Raw genomic sequence first — 18,523 nt, 5'->3', positions numbered from 1 at the left:
GTCAAACTGACTTTCCCAAAAACAATTACGCAGGAAAAGGGTGAGATCAGAAAATGTGATCTCTCTGTTCAGTTAGGAATACCTATAATACATCGGCAAGGCCACCAGCATAATCAAGGACGTCTCACCTCTTCTCCCCTCTCCTCTAAAGCAAGCGATACAGAAGTTTGAAAATGCACACCTCCAGATTCAGGGATAGTTTCTTCCCAGCTGTTATCAGGCAACTGAAACACCCTATCACCAAACAGAGAGCGATCCTGACCCACCACCCACCTCATTGGAGACCCTCGGCCTTTGTTGTCGGACTTCACCGGACTTTGTCTTGCACTGAATGTCATTCCCTTTTTCCCGTGTCCGTACACTGTCGGGCTTGATTCCAATCGTGTACGATCCTTTCGCTGATTGCATAGCACACAACAAAAAAAGCTTTTCATCGTACCTTGGTGTGCATGACAAAAATAATAAACTTAACTAGCCGCCGTGATAGGTGTCGATAATTGAACAGAAAGATCACAAGTTCCCTGATCTGCTCAAGTAGGTTGGTGCCTGTAATAATTAACGCGGATGAGAGACAAATGGAAGGCAAAATTGAACATGTTTTTTGTTCCTGATTTAATGTTCTTCAGAGAAGTAAAGTTGTTATCGTTCCTCACAATAAGCCACACTCCAGCCTGGTTTGGTTCGTGCATGGCCCAACACCCATCTCAGCAGAAACTCCAATTCTAACCCCCACATAGTCTGCAGTAGATCAAGATGAAAAGCCAGCCCAACCTTCCCCTGGGCAGTGGTCAGAAAATGAATGATGGTTGTGTTAGGGACAAGAATTGCCTTCTTAAGAATTGTCCCAAGAATTATCTTCTTAAATACCATGATCCCCTGCTCTGCTGACACATGTTATCTTGCTGTATTCTTGGAGGTGTCTATTGTCCAAGAAGGAGACAACCTCTATTGCTGAGGGAAAAACGAGGAGGTAGGTGCAAGATAAAGTGGTGGAACCGTACTCATTCTTCGGAAGTAGTCACTGTCAGGAAAAATAAAAACCTAAAAGTACTAGGCAAACTAATGGGGCTGAAAGCTGGTATGTGACTCAGACCTAATCATCTGGATTCTCAATGGAATTGGCTGCAGAGAAAATAAATGTGCTGGTTGTAACCTCCCAAAGTTCCATGTATTGGAATGTAAGAGTTTGCGGCCCCTGTTAGAATATCTAAAGGGGCTGCTCTTCAGGTTTTGGCTGCCTTTCAGGCCCATGCTCCTGATCCTGAGTCATCCGGTAGGGTGCTGGGAGGGTGGGTTGGGGGGGAGGAGGGTGGGGTTCCCCTGTGGATTTGCTCCCGGGCCTGCCCAAGATGGCCATTCGTGGGTCCAGGCAGCGGGCAGTCGAGGCGTCTGCCTGAGTCGAACACCTGCCCCCCTTCTGGGCCCACGTCCGTGCCCGCGCGTCCCTAGAGAGGGAACACGCGTGTGTCCTAGGGGACTCCGGAGACCTTCCATGAACGTTGGTCGCCACGGTTGGGGGGGGAGTGTTGAATGCATCGTGGATAAGGACGATAAAGTTGAAATTTGATGATTGGTTGATTGATGATTGCAAACTGCCGGGCAGTTTTGATCTTTCCAGTACTTTGTAACTGTGATTAGTGGAATGAAAGCTCCCTTTTAAGGAGAAATAAAATGTTCCATGTATCTCAAAGGTCCCAGAAGGTTGGTAAACCACAAATGTAACAGCATTATTAAGTACAGGAGATACACCAGGATATTTCCTGGGTTGGATTGGAAGAAATCTATTGTGGGGACAGATTGGATAGGCCAGGCTGGCTTTCCTTGGAGTGAACGTGACAGAGGGCTGACGTGATGGAGGTTTATAAGATCCATTGATAAGCTAGATAGTCAGAATCCTTTCAATATGGTATTGGGGGGGGGGGGGGGGGGGTGGCTGTAGGGGTTACTGCAGTCGATTAGAATTCCTTTGTGATGCTAAATATATGAAATATCATTCAAAAGCCTTTGATGGAATTCCTGCAATCCATATGTGCTACATGTGAGCATGTGAATATTGACAAAAGGATATTTGTGTTGCATATGTATGTGCATGTATATATACACCAACAGGTTATGGGGAGGAGGCAGGAGAATGGGGTTGAGAGGGAAAGATAGATCGGCCATGATTGAATGGCGGGGTAGACTCGATGGGCTGAATGGCCTAATCCTGCTCCTATAACTTCAGGGGCGGTGCAGTGGTAGAGCTGCTGCCAGAGTGTGTACGTTCACCCTGTGACCGCCTGGGTTTTCTCTGGGTGTTCCGGTTTGCTCCACGCAGACCAGCACCCATAGTCAGGTTCGAACCTGGGTCCCTGGCTGATCATCCAACTCAGTATCTCGTACCTGCCTTCTCTCCATACCCCCTGATCCCTTTAACCACAAGGGCCACATCTAACTCCCTCTTAAATATAGCCAATGAACTGGCCTCAACTACCTTCTGTGGCAGAGAATTCCACAGATTCAACATATATAGTTTGGCCACCCATATCTGAATGAAAATATAGCAAGTGGATCTTCAATTTTAAAATCCCGACAGCTTTGTTAAAGAAGTATTTCCTTTCCCAAAGGAAATGAATTATAGTCAAATCTTTCTCAGAACCCTAGATTTGGCATGGTCTCCTCATTCAGCGCAGGTGTACAGGCAGGAACAGGAACAATATAGTTCAGCGACACAATCTCTGAATTACTCATTAATTGCAGCTGCTTTTACAAGCTATTGTGCTGGGATTGTTGGAGGTATAAACCCTCCAGTCTGGATTGTAATAGTCAAGGCCACCTGATTCCCACAATTTGAGTGTGTTTTTAAATTGCCTTGTTTCATTTCCGTTCCATTCTTTATCCTCCCCATTCACCCATCCCCCTCCTCATCCACCCCAAACAGTCTTCCCAAGCAGACAACTATTGTTTTACAAATTCCACCATTTGAAAGCCTGCACTGTGAACAAAGGTTCAGCTCCTTGCCTCCTTCCTTTTCTCTCAGCCTTTGAAGCCAGTGAAGCTATTTAAAAAGATACTTCTTTACCAAATTCTCTTTATGCTGTAAATTCTCACCAGTTTTCTCCCCGATCTCTTGGCGTCAGCTGGGATCTCGGCAACTGTTAGTATCGTTTTGTTCAGTTTCTTATTGCCACATGTGCCGAGGGTACAGTGTAAAGCTTTTGTTGCCTGCTAGTTTAGTTTAGTTTAGTTTAATTTGGTTTGATTTACTATGACGTGTATGTACCAAGATACAGTGAGGAGCTTTTTGTCGCCTGCTAGTTTAGTTTAGTTCATTGTCAGGTGTACTGAGGTACAGTGAAAAACTTCACCTCTGAAGTCTAAAGTAAAGTCTAAAGATTCTTGATTAGTAACGGTGTCAAACGATAAGGGGAGAAAGCAGGAGAAGGGGGTTGGCAGGGATAAATGGATCAGATTCATTCACAAAATGCTGGAGTAACTCAGCGGGTCGGGCAGCATCTCGGGAGAGAAGGAATGGGTGACGTTTCGGGTCGAGACCCTTCTTCAGACTGATGTCAGGCTGAGGAAGGGTCTCGACCCGAAACGTCACCCATTCCTTCTCTCCCGAGATGCTGCCTGACCTGCTGAGTTACTCCAGCATTTTGTGAATAAATCGATTTGTACCAGCATCTGCAGTTATTTTCTTATATAAATGGATCAGCCATGATCAAATGGCGGAGTAGACTCAATGGACTGAAGGTGGCGCAGCGGTAGAGTTGCTGCTTTATAGCGAATGCAGCACCGGAGACCCGGGTTCGATCCCGACCATGGGTGCTGTCTGTACGGAGTTTGTACGTTCTCCTCCGTGACCTGCTTGGGTTTTCCCCAAGATCTTCGGCTTCCTCCCACACTCCAAAGACGTGCAGGTTTGCAGGTTATTTGGCTTGGTAAATGTAAAAAATTGTCCCTAGTGGGTATAGGATGGTGTTAATATGCGGGGGCTCGCTGGTCGGCGCGGACCCGGTGGGCTGAAGGGGCTGTTTCTGCGCTGTGTCTCTAAACTAAACTAAATGAAAAGGTCTTAATTATACTCCAATGTCATATGGTCTTATATTCACAGACCGACACTTGAGGGGGGACTTGATAGAGGTTTTTAAAATTTTAAGAGGGACGGACAGAGTTGACATGGGTAGGCTTTTCCCTTTGAGAGTGGGGAAGATTCCAACAAGGGGACATAACTTCAGAATTAAGGGACAAAAGTTTAGGGGTAACATGAGGGGTAACTTCTTTACTCAGAGGGTGGTGGCTGTGTGGAATGAGCTTCCGGTGGAAGTGGTGGAGGCAGGCTCGATTTTATTATTTAAGAGTAAATTGGATAGGTATATGGATGGGAGGGGATTGGAGGGTTATGGTCTGAGAGCAGGTAGATGAGACTAGGTCAGAGAGAGTGGTCGGAGTGGACTGGTAGGGCCGAACGGGCATGTTTCCGTGCTGTAATTGTTATATGGTTATATGGTTATAAGTACAGACAAGCAAACACAAGATGAAGACTGGCACAAAGTGCTGGAGTAACTGAGCAGGTCAGGCAGCCTCTCTTTTTGAGCAGTCACTGTGCAGTTCAGTGATCACAACAGCCATTTTTCACAGTGTCGGGTCCCAACAACTCCTGCATGTTTATAACCAGATAAGCCATTAATTTGTGATTATCTTTCGCAGAGCAGACTGGAAGTAATAATGCACCTTCAACATAAAGAATGACACAGGTTAATAACACCGTAACAAAATTAAACCATGCGGTAATTTCCCCTGATGGATTGAGCATTATGCAGAAAAATATTCTGATATGTTGTCAAGCTGGAAAGGGTGCAGAGAAGATTTATGAGATGTTGCCAGGACTTGAGGGCCAGAGTTATAGGGAGAGATTTAGCAGGCTGGGACTCTATTCCATGGAGCGCAGGAGGATGAGGGGCGATCTTACAGAGGTGTATAAAATCATGACAGAAGTAGATTGGGTAGACGCACAGACCCTTTTGCCCAGAGTAAAGTAATCGAGAACCAGAGGACACAGGTTTAAGGTGATGGGGGACAGATTTAATTGGACAATGAGGGGTAACGTTTAAAGGAAGCATGCAGGTACAGCAGGCAGTGAAGAAAGCCAATGGAATGTTGGCCTTCATAACAAGAGGAGTTGAGTATAGGAGCAAAGAGGTCCTTCTGCAGTTGTACAGTGCCCTAGTGAGACCGCACCTGGAGTACTGTGTGCAGTTTTGGTCTCCAAATTTGAGGAAGGATATTCTTGCTATTGAGGGCGTGCAGCGTAGGTTTACTAGGTTAATTCCCAGAGCGACTAGGCTTGTATACACTGGAATTTAGAAGAATGAGAGGAGATCTTATCGAAACTTATAAGATTATTAAGTTGGTTGGACACGTTAGAGGCAGGAAACATGTTCCCAATGTTGGGGGAGTCCAGAACAAAGGGCCACAGTTTAAGAATAAGGGATAGGCCATGTTAGAACTGAGATGAGGAAAAACTTTTTCAGTCAGAGAGTTGTGAATCTGTGGAATTCTCTGCCTCAGAAGGCAGTGGAAGCCAATTCTCTGAATACATTCAAGAGAGAGCTGGATAGAGCTCTTAAGGATAGCGGAGTCAGGGGGTATGGGGAGAAGGCAGGAACGGGGTGCTGATTGAGAATGATCAGCCATGATCACATTGAATGGCGGTGCTGGCTCGAAGGGCTGAATGGCCTCCTCCTGCACCTATTGTCTATTGTCTATACAAAGGGTGGGGGGTGTACGGAACAAGCTGCTGGAGTAAGTTGGTTGGTGTGGGCAAATTAGGCCGACGGGCCTGTATCCATGCTGTATGACTCTATGACACTGCAACACCTGGAGGAACCCACATGGTCACAGGGAGTACGTGCAGACTCCACACAGACAGCCCCTGCGGTCAGGTTCAGGATCGAACCCGGTTCCCCGGTGCTGTGAAGCAGCAGCTCTACCAGCTGCGCCATTGTGCTGCTCTCGATTGTTTCGATAGTTCAACTGTGTCAGCTGGGATGTGGAAATGGGGAGAGAGAGCACAGGTGCCTGTAGCAGTGCCCAGAGGCAACGCAACTGTAGTGTAATATTTTCCTTAACCTCGGGCGAGAGGCTTAATGAATGTCACCTCTGGGGAAGGCTCAGTCAAAGGTACTAGGGTGTCCTCCCAAGTGACTGGCTTGCATTGCACAGGCATTTGCCAGGAAGGTTCTGCTGCTTCGTTTAGTTTAGTTTAGAAACACAGTGCAGAAACAGGCCCTTCGACCCACCGAGACCGCGCCGACCAGCGACCCCCGCATACTGACACTATCCTACACGCAATAGGGACAATTTCCAATTTTACAAAGCCTATTAACCTACAAACCTGTAAGTCATTGGAGTGTGGGAGAAAGCAAGAGATCCCGGAGAAAACCCACGCAGGTCAAGGGGAGTACATACAGACAGCACCTGTAGTCAGGATCGAACCCAGGTGTCTGGAGCTGTAAGGCAGCAACTCTAGTTAGTGTTCAGAACTGGAATCATCGTCGCAGCTGCGGCTTGCCTGCAGTCCGTCTGTCTTTTGTGTTTTTTGTTGTTTTTGTATGAATTGTAGTTTTAATATGGTGTAGTGTTTGTATGTTATGTGGGGGGGAGGGGGTGGGAGGGAACGGGATCTGTAAAAAAAAAATTCTCTCCCGAACGGAGACGCGACCTTTGTTTCTGTGTCGTGTCTCCGTTCCTGCTGCGGCCTACCACCGGCCATGCACCTGGGACCACCTGGGGCTCTGGTTCGCAGAGCCCACGGCCCGGACTCACCACCTGCGGCGCTGGCTGCCTGCAGATGCTGCGGGAGCGGCTGCGACTTGTCTCCGGAGGCTCCGGCGCGGGCCGCGTGGACGTCGGAAGCCCGCAGGCCCCTGGGTGGGGGCCGACATCGGGAGCTCCGGCAGAGGCAGAGGCAGCGTGTTCGCCCGCCCCGAATCGCGGGGCTTGGGTCGGCCCGCCGCGGACCTTTCACCGTCCGGCGCGGCCTGGAATAGGCCGTGGACCTTTCACCGTCCGGCGCGGCGCTCCAATGTCGGGAGCCCCGACCGCCCCGACGTGGCAAGTTCAACAGCCTGACCTCGGGAGAAGACGGCAGGGAAGAGAAAAGACATTTTGGCCTTCCATCACAGTGAGGAGGGACTGGAGGAGACTCACTGTGATGGATGTTTCTTTTGTTTGGTGTTAGTTTGTGATTGTATGTGTTATTGCATTTTTATTGATTATTCTTATTGGTCTTAGTGTTTCAACTGCGGGTAATGTTTCATTTCACTACACATTTATGTGGATGTGACAAATAAACGACTATTGACCATTGACTAGCCCCATGGAAAATAGAACAAACCCATCTCTTGGACATTCCCAAGTGAAAGTATGCAGATGTATTATTTTTATTCAGGCATTCTCAAACAGTACATTTTAACAGTGAACGGTGCATCCTGATTTAAAATTCCTTCAATGTTTGCCAGCAGTAATCCATCCCTCCTATTCCTGCTAATGCCAATGGTACAACTCGCCAGCAACGCTCCTTGCCTCTCCCTTTTGCATGTTGTATAGCATGTCAGGAGTCAGCGTGGGGTATGAGTGTTGCTCCAAGCTGTTTGCTGTTCAATAATGCCCCCGCGTGCTCTAGTTTAATATTTGATGCTTTTTCACCAGCTTGGCTGTCACGGGAGGATTTGATGTTGTTTTGTGACTGTGCTGGTTGTTGTGATATTGCTGGGACACTGGTAACTGCCATGCTGGATCCTGGGGTGATTCTCGAGGAAGTCATCGGGATGTTGAGCACATCCGGCATTTTAAGCATGCAAGCTGAATCCGGAGGGAAACCATTACTTTAGTTTGGTTTCGTTTATCGTCACGTGTACTGAGGTACAGTGAAAAGCTTTTTTGTTGCGTGCTATACAGTCGGCGGAAAGACTATAGGGTGCCACGCTGTGCCATCCTCTATTTGTCGCCTCATGTAATACCAGCAAGGCATTGTCGCACTGGGCAAACCTTATCCTACTTGTGGACACAGGAGATTGCAGCTGCTGGAATCTTCAGTGGCACAGCGATAGAGTTGCTGCCTTACAGCGCCAGAGACCTGGGTTCGGGTCCTGACCATGGGTGCTGTCCGTACGGAGTTTGTACGTTCTCCCCGTGACCGCCTGGGTTTTCTCCGGGTGTTCCGGTTTCCTCCGACATTCCAAAGACCTACAGGTTTGTGGGTTAATTGGCTTCTGTAAATTGTAAACTGTCTCTGGTGAGTAGGATAATGCTAGTGTCTGGGTTGATTGCTGGTCGGCATGCACTCGGGTGAGCCGAATGGCCTGTTTTCCATGTTGTATCTCTAAGCTATACTAAACTAATCTAAACCAAACGAAACATTTAGCAGCACGGTGGCGCAGCGGTAGAGTTGTTGCCTTACAGTGCTTGCCGCACCAAAGACCCAGGTTCGATCCTGACTACAGGTGCTATCTGTATGGAGTTTGTACGTTCTCTCAGTGACTGCATGGGGTTTCTCTGAGATCTTTGATTTCCTCCCACACTCCAAAGATGTACAGGTTTGTAGGTTCATTGGCTTGGATTTGTATACTTGGTATAATTGTAAATTGACCCTAGTATGTGTAGGCTTGTGTTAATGTGCGGGGATCGCTGGTCAGTGCGGATTCGGTGAGCCAAGGCCCTGTTTCCACGCTGTATCTCGAAAAACTTTTTAAAAACATGATTACAATCAAGTCATCCACAATGTACAGATAAAGGGAATAACGCTTAGTGAAAGATAAAGCCCAGTAAAGTCTGATTAAAGATCGTCCAAGGGTCTCCAATGAGGTAGATGATAGGCTGGGCTACATCACACAATGGGCTACATCCTTAACTCTCCACTGTCAAGATCTAGACTCTTAGCATATAAGTCATTATAAAATGGACTCCAGTATTAGTCAGATTGCTGCTGTCTGGTGCAGCAAATCCAGAGAATGATCTTCAAAGTACAGAAAGGACCTTTGTCCATTATTTACTTTCGTTATATACTGCAGTGGCACCGAACATGGTCTCCAATGCCAACAGTAGGGTTCAAAGCCACTAGACTCAGGAGAGTGGTTGCCAGGATTAGAGCAGCACTATTTAACTTCAGAGCACTGCCTAGATAAAGCTGAAGGCTTTCCAGATTTGCAGCTTCAACTGAGGAGTCCCAAGGAAATTCCTGACCAGAATCTGGCCACCGTTTTGCGAGCCCAGTCAATGTTGTGTAATGGGCTGTTCGGTGAGCAGCAACATAATGAAATAATGAGTCATTTTGTTCTGTTAAGTCAATGTTCGAGTCTGATGTGAGGCACCTCGGGAGACAATTCACTAATAAGATTCAAATATCATCATCTGCTCTATTCTGGCACCAGAGAAACGTGGTGGGAAGCCGGATTAGTTTTAATACGCCTGTGAATTATTTATTGGAAGTAAAAAGTCCATTGATTGTAGTAGAACACAAATGGCACAGATTTGGTTCATTTTCAGAAAGATAATGGCTATAGATTGCTGCTTTAGTAATGAGTTTATGATGCCATTAGATGGTTATAGAATCACACGGCTCGGAGAGAGGCCATATGGCCCATCATGTCCATGCCAGCTCTCAGAGAACTCGCCAATTAGATTCACTCCCCACACTCCTTTTTAATACCTCAGCAAATGCTTTTGCGTTTCGCCTATTTATCAGTCTGAAGAAGGGTCTCGACCCGAAACGTCACCCATTCCTTCTCTCCTGAGATGCTGCCTGACCCGCTGAGTTACTCCAGCATTTTGTGAAATAAATACCTTTGATTTGCACCAGCATCTGCAGTTATTTTCGTACATCACCTATTAATCTAATTCCCTTTTTGAAAGCTACTGTCAGAGTCATAGAGCCATACAGTGAGTCTTGATCCTTTACCCTAACTTGCCCACACCGACCAACTACACTCGTCCCACTTGCCTGTGTTTGGCCCATATCCCTCCAAACCTGTCCTATTCATGTACCTGTCTAATTGCTTCTTAAATGCTGCAATAGTTCCTGCTTCAGCTACCTCCTCTGGCAGCTCGTTTCATACATCCACCACCCTCTGTGTGAAAAAATTGCCCCTCAGGTTCCGGTGAAATCTTTCCCCTCTCACCTTAAACCTATGCCTTCTGTTTCTCGGGTCTCCTACTCTGGGCAAGAGTCTCTCTGTGTCCATCCGATCTATTCCTCTCACAGTTTTGTATACTTCTATAAGATCACCCCTCATCCTCTTGCACTCCAAGGAATAGAGTCCCAGCCTGCTCAACCTCTCCCTGAACCCCCGAGTCCTGGCAACATCCTTGTAAATCTTCTCAACACCTTTTTCAGCTTGACAATATCTTTCCTGTAATATGGTGTCCAGAACTGAACACAATACTCTTAATGCGGCCTCACCAATATCTTATACACCGATCAGCCAAAACATTATGACCATCTGCCTAATATGCTGTTGGTCCTCCGTGTGCAGCCCCATATGCAGCAGGGTGCAATGCACTGTGTATTGTGACACATTCCTCCCATGACCACCATTAAAGTTTTCTGTCACTTGTACCACAGTACACCTTCTGTCGGTTTGGACCAAACGGGATATCATTCGTTGCCCTCGCGCATCGATGAACCTTGGGCGCCCAACACCCTGTCTGTCGCCGGTTTGTGGTTTGTCCCTCCTCGGACCACTATCGGTAGGTGCTCACCACTGCTGACCGGGAGCACCCCACAAGCCTTGCCGTTTCAGAGATGCTCTGACCCATTCGTCTGGCCATAACAATTTGGCCCTTGTCAAAGTCGCTCAGGTCCTGCCCATTTCTCCTGCATCCAACACATGAACTTCAAGAACTGACTGTTCACTTGCTGCCTAATATATCCCACCCCTTGACAGGTGCCTTTGTAACAAGATAACCAATGTTATTCACTTTGCCTGTCAGTGGTCATAATGTTTTGGCAATGTAAAAATTGTCCCTAGTGGGTGTAGGATAGTGTTAATGTACGGGGATCGCTGGGCGGCACGGACTTGGTGGGCCGAAAAGGCCTGTTTCCGGCTATATATATATGATATGATATGATATGACCTCCCAACTTCTCAACTCAATAACTCTGACTGATGAAGGCCAATGTGACCACCCTATCTACCTGTGACAACCACCTTCAAGAAGCTATGTACCTGCACTATTAAATGTGCTCTCAGCACCGGAACAGGCAATATGTTCCAGATCTAGATTATTGCCGTACCATCCATTATAAAATGGACTCCAGCGGTAGTCTAGAGTTCTTCGCTACCAGAAAGTGATTTGAGGCAGCTGATTCTCGGTATATTGGTCCACTGTGATTTTACAGAGAACCACAGAGAGGTGACAACACCCGTAGTCAGGATGGAACCCGGCACTGGGCGGTCTGAGGCAGCAACTCTACCGCTCCGCCACTGTGTCTTTGGAGATTTAAGTTTTATGGAAACACTTTTTTAGGGTTTAAAACATTTAACTTTTCTTCCCTCGGCCTTAGGTCAAAGATAAAAAGCATTTCTAGTTTTGAAACACCATTTATTATTTTAATAGCGTACAATGTTATGTCTTACAATTACCTTGCGTCATGCTCAATAGAGTATGATGAAATGTCGCTGGCGCATGCAATCGACTAAAACTTTTACCCCATTCCAATATTATCAAACAAATAATCTAAAGCGTTCAGAAGAAGTGAAATCAATAATTGTTCGTTTAAGGCTCTGTGGTGGATTGTTCCAGTAGTTAATCCCGTGGCAGAGTATTGAATATAGAAGTTGGGAGGTCATGTTGCAGTTCTATAAGACACTGGTGAGTCCGCATTTAGAGTATTGTGTTCAGTTCTGGGCACCATGTTATAGGAAAGATGTTGCCAAGCTGGAAAGGGTGCAGAGAAGATTTATGAGGGTGGTTGGTATATGGAACGAGCTGCCAGAGGAGGTAATCAAGGCAGGTAGCATTGTGATGTTTAAGAAACATTTGGACAGGTACATAGATAGGACAGGTTTAGAGGGATATTGGCCAAACGCAGGCAGGTGGGACTAGTACATTTGGGACATGTTGGTCGGCGTCAGCAAGTTGGGCCAATGGGCCTGTTTACATACTGTATAACTCGATGATTCTCTAAACTCCCAGAACAATTCTAAGGAATCAACAACCTCTGCTCTAGATTAATAACACCACCATTTCAAAATTCCTTCCCTAGCCTCACCCCTTCTCAGTGTCTATGACAGAGGGTTTAAAGTGTAGATATAGGATGTTCAGAAGGAACCTTTGGCAATTTTTCCAATCAGTGGTTGGTTGGTGTCTGCAATGTACTGTGTGTAGAGGTGGTGATGATAGATCTTCCCACACGTAGACAGATGAAAGATGGCGTGTTGGTAATCAAGCATGCATTCGAGCATGTTGCAACAGTGCAGGAAGCCACAGCGAGATAGTGCAGAGTGGAATGTCCAAAAGGCAATGTTTAAGATACATTTAGACAGGTACATGGATAGGGTAGATTTAGAGGGATATGGGCCAAACGCAGGCAGGTGGGACTAGTGTAGATGGGACATATTGGTGGGTGTGGGCAAGTTGGTCCAAAGGGCCTGTTTCCACGCTGGATGACTCTATGACTTTATGACTCTACGATACCTTGACAAATTTCAGCTGCTCCACCACTGGTTGTCATGCCTTCATTTGCCATGTCCTAAACCTTTTTCAAAGTCTACCTCTTCAGAATTTGGTTTAACGCCTCATTGATCACATAGAAACAAGGAACTTCAGGTGCTGGTTAATAAGCATCTGCTGTTGCTTTTACCTCTAACCTCATTTATTATCTTTAGGATCAAGTTGAAGGTATTTATTCACAAAATGCTGGAGTAACTCAGACTGAAGAAGAGTCTCGACCCGAAATGTCACCCATTCCTTCTCTCCCGAGATGCTGCCTGACCTGCTGAGTTACTCCAGCATTTTGTGAATAAATACCTTCAATTTGTACCAGCATCTGCAGTTATTTTCTTATACTACTTTAGGATCAAGTTGCTTTCTCCCATCAAACACCTTGGGACGTTTCGCTATGTTGCAGAACTTGTTTAGGGGCGGCACCATGGTGCAGCGGTAGAGTTGCAGCCTGACAGCGCCAGAGTCCCGGGTTTGATCCCAACTACGGGTGCTGTCTGTATGGAGTTTGTACGTTCCCCCCGTGGCCTGCGTGGGTTTTCTCTGGGTGCTCGGGTTTCCTCCCACACTCCAAAAGCGTAGATTACTTGGCATCGGTAAAATTGTAAGTTGTCCCTAGTGTGTAGGATAGTGCTAGTGTGTGAGATGATCACTGGTTGGCTCAGTCTCGGTGCGCCAAAGGGCCTGTTTGCGTTCTGTATCTCTAAAGCCTACAGTCTAAAGTAAAGTCTAAAGAATGGTAAAGGGTTGCAGAAATGTAAGATGGTGCCACATGGATGAAATATGCTGTGTTGAATGGCTAGCTTGGGTCAATAGTAAAAAGCAATCCTTTCTGACACGCCTCAATCTTTCTCCAAGGGTGCTGTGAATTGCATCTCAGGTGGCAAATGAATTGTCCCGTTGTCTACTCTCTGGAGCACTGAGTCTGCCACTTGTTATCTTTGTCAGCCTCTGTCCCTGTGGCTATGTCCTACTTCAGTTGAAGATGAGGGATTCCATTTGTGTTCTGAATCCCCTGGAGGATCAGACTTCTCACGTATGAGCTTGGCTGCCTGCCATGGATGTTGAGAACCTATATTGATGCTCGTGTGTCACAGGTGTGACTTGTCAGCTTCAGATTACAGCGTTTGCTCAAATCTCGGATCAATGCTTGTTCAGTGACAGCTTACTAGACTGCTTAAGACTGAAGCCCTGATTTATGTTGCTTCCCAGTCCACCACCGGCACTCTAGGGCTGCACAGTGGCACAGCGGTAGAGTTACTGCCTTACAGCACCAGAAACCGGGGTTCGATCCTGACTGCGGGTGCTGAGAGTACGGAGTTTGTATGTTCCCCTCGTGACCTGCGTGGGTTACATAAACCTGACCTCCAATCATTGACTCCATCTACACCTCACGCTGCCTTAGAAAAACACCCAACATAATCCAAGTCTTGTCCCAGCCTGGTCATCCTGTCCGGCAGAAGATACAGAAGCTTGAAAATGCACACAACCAGACTCAGGAACAGCGTCTTCCCCTTTATTATCAGACTTCTTAATGGCCCTTCCACACACTCGGGTACTGTTCAATTCACCTCTCCCCAATTCAGGACATTGGACATTGTCTATGGACCTGTTGCACTGCAATGCTGAGAACTATGTCCTGGACTCTGTATCCTCCTCTTTGCTCTACCCACTGTACTAGAGATTGAACTGATTGTATTTATGTATGGTGTATCTGATCCGTTTGGATAGCAGGCAAAACAAAGCTTTTCACTGCACTGACAACACGTGACAATTTGATTAGTAAGGGTGTCAGGGATTATGGGAAGAAGGCCTTCCCATAATGAAGAATGGAGTTGACAAGAAAAGATAGACCGGCCATGATAATGGCAGAGTAGACTTGATGGGCCGAATGGCCTAATTCTGCTCCTAGAACATGAATTTATGAACAATATAAACCTAAACCAAAGATGGTTGGCAAAGACTCAATGGCCCAACAGGTCTGTTTCTATGCTTTAAAATTGTGTATGGTTTTTAATACTATTTTATGTATCCATTCATGAAGAATGATCGTATGACTAGTATTTAATGTCCATTTTCAGTTGCCCTTGAGAAAGTTGTAGTGAGCTATCATATTATTTACTGTAGTCCATTTTATGAAGATATTCTCACAGTGCTGTTGTGTTGGGACTTCCAGGATTTAGACACATGATAAGATTGGAAAATCAACAGATTTTCAATTCAGTACATTGTGTGAAGGAGAATGTACATGTAGTGGTGTTTCCCCAAAAAAAGACACAAAGTGCTGGAGTAACTCGACGGGTCAGGCAGCATCCCTGGAGAATATGGATAGATGACATTTTGGGTCAGGACCCTTCTTCTGACTGATTGTAGGGGGGAGGAAGATAGAAGAGAGGAGGGGCAGGACAAAGCATGGCAAGTAATAGAGGAACATGGGCAAGGAGGGTTTTTGATAGGTAGATGATTAGACAAAGGCTGGAGATGAAAAAGGTGTGAGACAAAAGGATTGAAGGGTTGCGAATTGTGAAGCCAGAGGAAGGAATGTAGTTGGAAGGGGGAGGTGAGAAATTGGTGTGAGTATAGGTGGTGCACAGAGGGAGTGGAGAGAAAGGGAATTTGTTAGGAAGGGGGAGGAGAGGGGAGGGGGGGGGGGTTTAGAGGTCATCTGCAATTGGAGAGTTCAATGTTCGCTACCCAAGCAGAATATGAGGTGCTGTTCGTCCAGTTTGCATGTGGCTTCACTCTGGCAGTGGAGGATGCCCAGGACAGAAAGGTCAGTATGGGAAATGGGAAGGGGAGTTAAAATGTTTCGCAACCTAAAGATCCAGTAGGCTTTAGCGGAACGAGGCCAAGTGTTTGACGAAACGGTGTTTCAATGTGTCTGCTGCTCCTGCGCTTCTCGGCTCTAAAGTCCTCTGGTTTTTAAGATGCGTTCAAACTCTTGGCAAATTACCATGGACAAAAAAATCAGGGAGACTATCTTCCCTGTTGTTATCAGGCAACTGAACTATCCTATCACCAACTAGAGAAAGGTTCTGACCTACCACCCACCTCATTGGAGATCCGCGGACGACCTTCAATCAGACTACTGGACTTTGTCTTGCACTAAAAGTTATTCCCTTTATCCTGTATCTGTACACTGTGAACGGCTTGATTGTGAACATATACAGTACAGTCTTTTCACTGACTTGATAGCGTGCAATAAAAAGGTTTTTTGACTGTATCTTAGTACACATGACAATAAACTAAACTAAAAAAAACTAACTAACACCTCATTAAAAAAAAACTGGTGCACACCACTGCTAGCAGAGAGAGTAACTATTTACAGCGGTAGAGTGAGATAGTCAATAAATGAATGGAATCACTGCACTGGATGCCATTGAGGGTTTAGAGGTATTGGAACTGCACATAACCCAAGCATATTGTCCTTGTAACTTGTCATGTATATTGTGGAAAGGCTTTGGAGAGTCATTCAAACACAGGGTAACCTCAATATAGAGCATCTAGTTAGTGCTGATTCTCAGGATTGATTGTTCTTAATACCTTTGATTATACAGTATGTACAAGATCATGAGAGGAATAGATCCGGTAAATGCACTGAATCTCTTTCCAAGAGTCGGGGAATCGAGAACCGTAGGATTAAGGTGAGGAGGTGGGGGGGGGGGGGGGGGAGAGAATTTAATAGGAACCTGAGGGATAACTTTTTCACACAAAGCGTAGTGGGTGTATGGAATGAGCTGCCAGAGGAGATAGTTGAGGCAGGTACTACTGCAGCATTTAAGAAACATTTAGACAGGTACATGGATCAGACAGGTTTAGCAGGATATGGGCCAAATCCAGGCAGGTGGGACTAGTGTAGATGGGGCATGTTGGGCGGTGTGGGCAAGTTGGGCCGAAGGGCCTGTTTCCACGCTATATGAATCCATGACTCTTTGTGGAAAGGTTTCCTCTCATTGCCAACGATTTCTTCAGGCACTTTGCGTGGTATAAATGTTAATTTGCAACTCTTAAGTGTCTCTCAGTTTTTGTAGTTATTTCTGAAGAGTGCCTGTGTCTGATAAGACATCATTTATTTGGCTGTGGGAGTTGTACAAGACAATTCTCCATGCATTTATTCTTCTTTGTGCCTTTAATGAAAGATAAATCATAGACTTGCCAATTCTGAATGGACTGGGTATTGGAACTTGCACACAAAAAGCATTTGTCATCTGAAGATCCCTCTTACTCATCAGAAAGGAAAATGGCTTGTCAGCTGACTTCTGGTATCTAATTTAACTTGTTGATATTGATCTAAGCTTGGACTGGTAGAGTCATCGAGTCATACAGCGTGGAAACAGCCCCTTTGGCCCAGCTTGCCCACACCGACCAGCATGGCCCATCTACACTAGTTCCACCTGCCTGCATTTGGCCTAATTCCCTCTAAACCTATCCTATCCATGTATCTGTCCAAATGTTTCTTAAGCATTGAAGTAGTACCTGCCTCAACTACCTCCTCCGACAGTTTGTCCCGTATACCCACTACCCTTTGGATTAACAAAGTTACCCCACAGGTTCCTATTAGATGGATAGGAAAGGTTATGAGGGATTAGTTTAGTTTAATTTAGAGGTACAGGAACTTTAATCCTGACGAGATAAACACAGGAGATTTTATTCGGGCTTTTATAAATCTTCCTCCATTACATTCGCTCAGAGAACCTCTCATTTTCTTAGTTTAGTTTAATTTAGAGGTACAGTGCGGAAATAGGCCCTTTGGCCCACCGAGTCCATGCCGACTAATGGTCCTCGTACACGAGCACTATCCTACACACTAGGGACAATTTACCGAATACAATTAACCTACAAACCTGCACATCTATCGAGTGTGGGAGGAAACCGGACCATCCGGAGAAAGCCCACGCGTTCACGGGGAGAACGTACAAGCTCCGTACGGAGAGCATCCTTAGTCAGGATCGAACCCGGCCTCTGCCGATGTAGCAACTCTACCGCTGGCCCACTGGGCTGGATACGGGATAAATGTGGACAAATGCGAGTAGTTTAGATGGGGCACATGGGTTGACATCTTGGTTGACATCTCGGTTGACATGGACAGGTTGTGCCAAAAGGCCTGTTTCCATGCTTAAAGGTTAGAAGCTTAGTCATTAATTTACGACCACATGATGTACTATTTAATTGAACTTTAATCCTGAGGAGATAAATAACAGGAGATTTTAATTAATTTTATTCAGGCTTTTATAAATCTTCCTCCATTACATTTGCTCAGAGAACCTCTAATTTTCTTTGTGACATTTGTTTGTGATTTCCACAGTGTTTTCCCTGTTTTGAACCAGACTTTGCCCCAAAAGCAAGTTATATTTATATATCACCTTGTAAATTTAGGAGAAGTGGGAGAGAATATTTGGAGTTTAATTACACCTGTGTTATGAACTATTTAATCTCCAGTCCCGATTGATTAATGATTGATTAAATTGAAAGACACATCGTTGAAACAGGCCCTTTGGCCCTCCACATCCATGCTGACCATTCATCGTCTGTTCACACTGGTTCTCTGTAATCCCACTTTTGCATCCATTCCCTACAAACTTGGGACCAAATTACAGAGGACCAATTCACCCACAGACAAGCACGTTGTTCAGATATGGGAGGAAACCGGAGCACCCAGAGAAAACCCGCGGAGACAGGGAGACCATGCAAACTTTACACATACAGCACATGAGGTCAGGATCAAACCTGGGTCTCTGGCGCTACGAGGCCGAGGTCTCTGGCGCTAGAGGGAGTACAGAGAAGGTTCACCAGATTGATCCCTGGGATGGCAGGA

At 46.0% G+C, this 18,523-nt stretch overlaps 1 protein-coding gene across 8 annotated transcripts in view; it reads left to right on the top strand.

Annotated features, from left to right (window-relative positions):
• LOC144600209 (protocadherin-1-like) overlaps window positions 1-18,523 on the top strand; it is a 520,454-nt gene that overhangs the window by 236,961 nt on the left and 264,970 nt on the right. The gene's annotated exons all lie outside the window — the stretch shown is intronic.

This window comes from Rhinoraja longicauda, chromosome 14 (genome assembly GCF_053455715.1).
Source record: "Rhinoraja longicauda isolate Sanriku21f chromosome 14, sRhiLon1.1, whole genome shotgun sequence".
Classification (NCBI taxonomy): Eukaryota; Metazoa; Chordata; class Chondrichthyes; order Rajiformes; family Arhynchobatidae; genus Rhinoraja; species Rhinoraja longicauda.
Note: the sequence above shows the minus strand (reverse complement) of the source record. Positions and strands in the feature narration are given on the sequence as shown.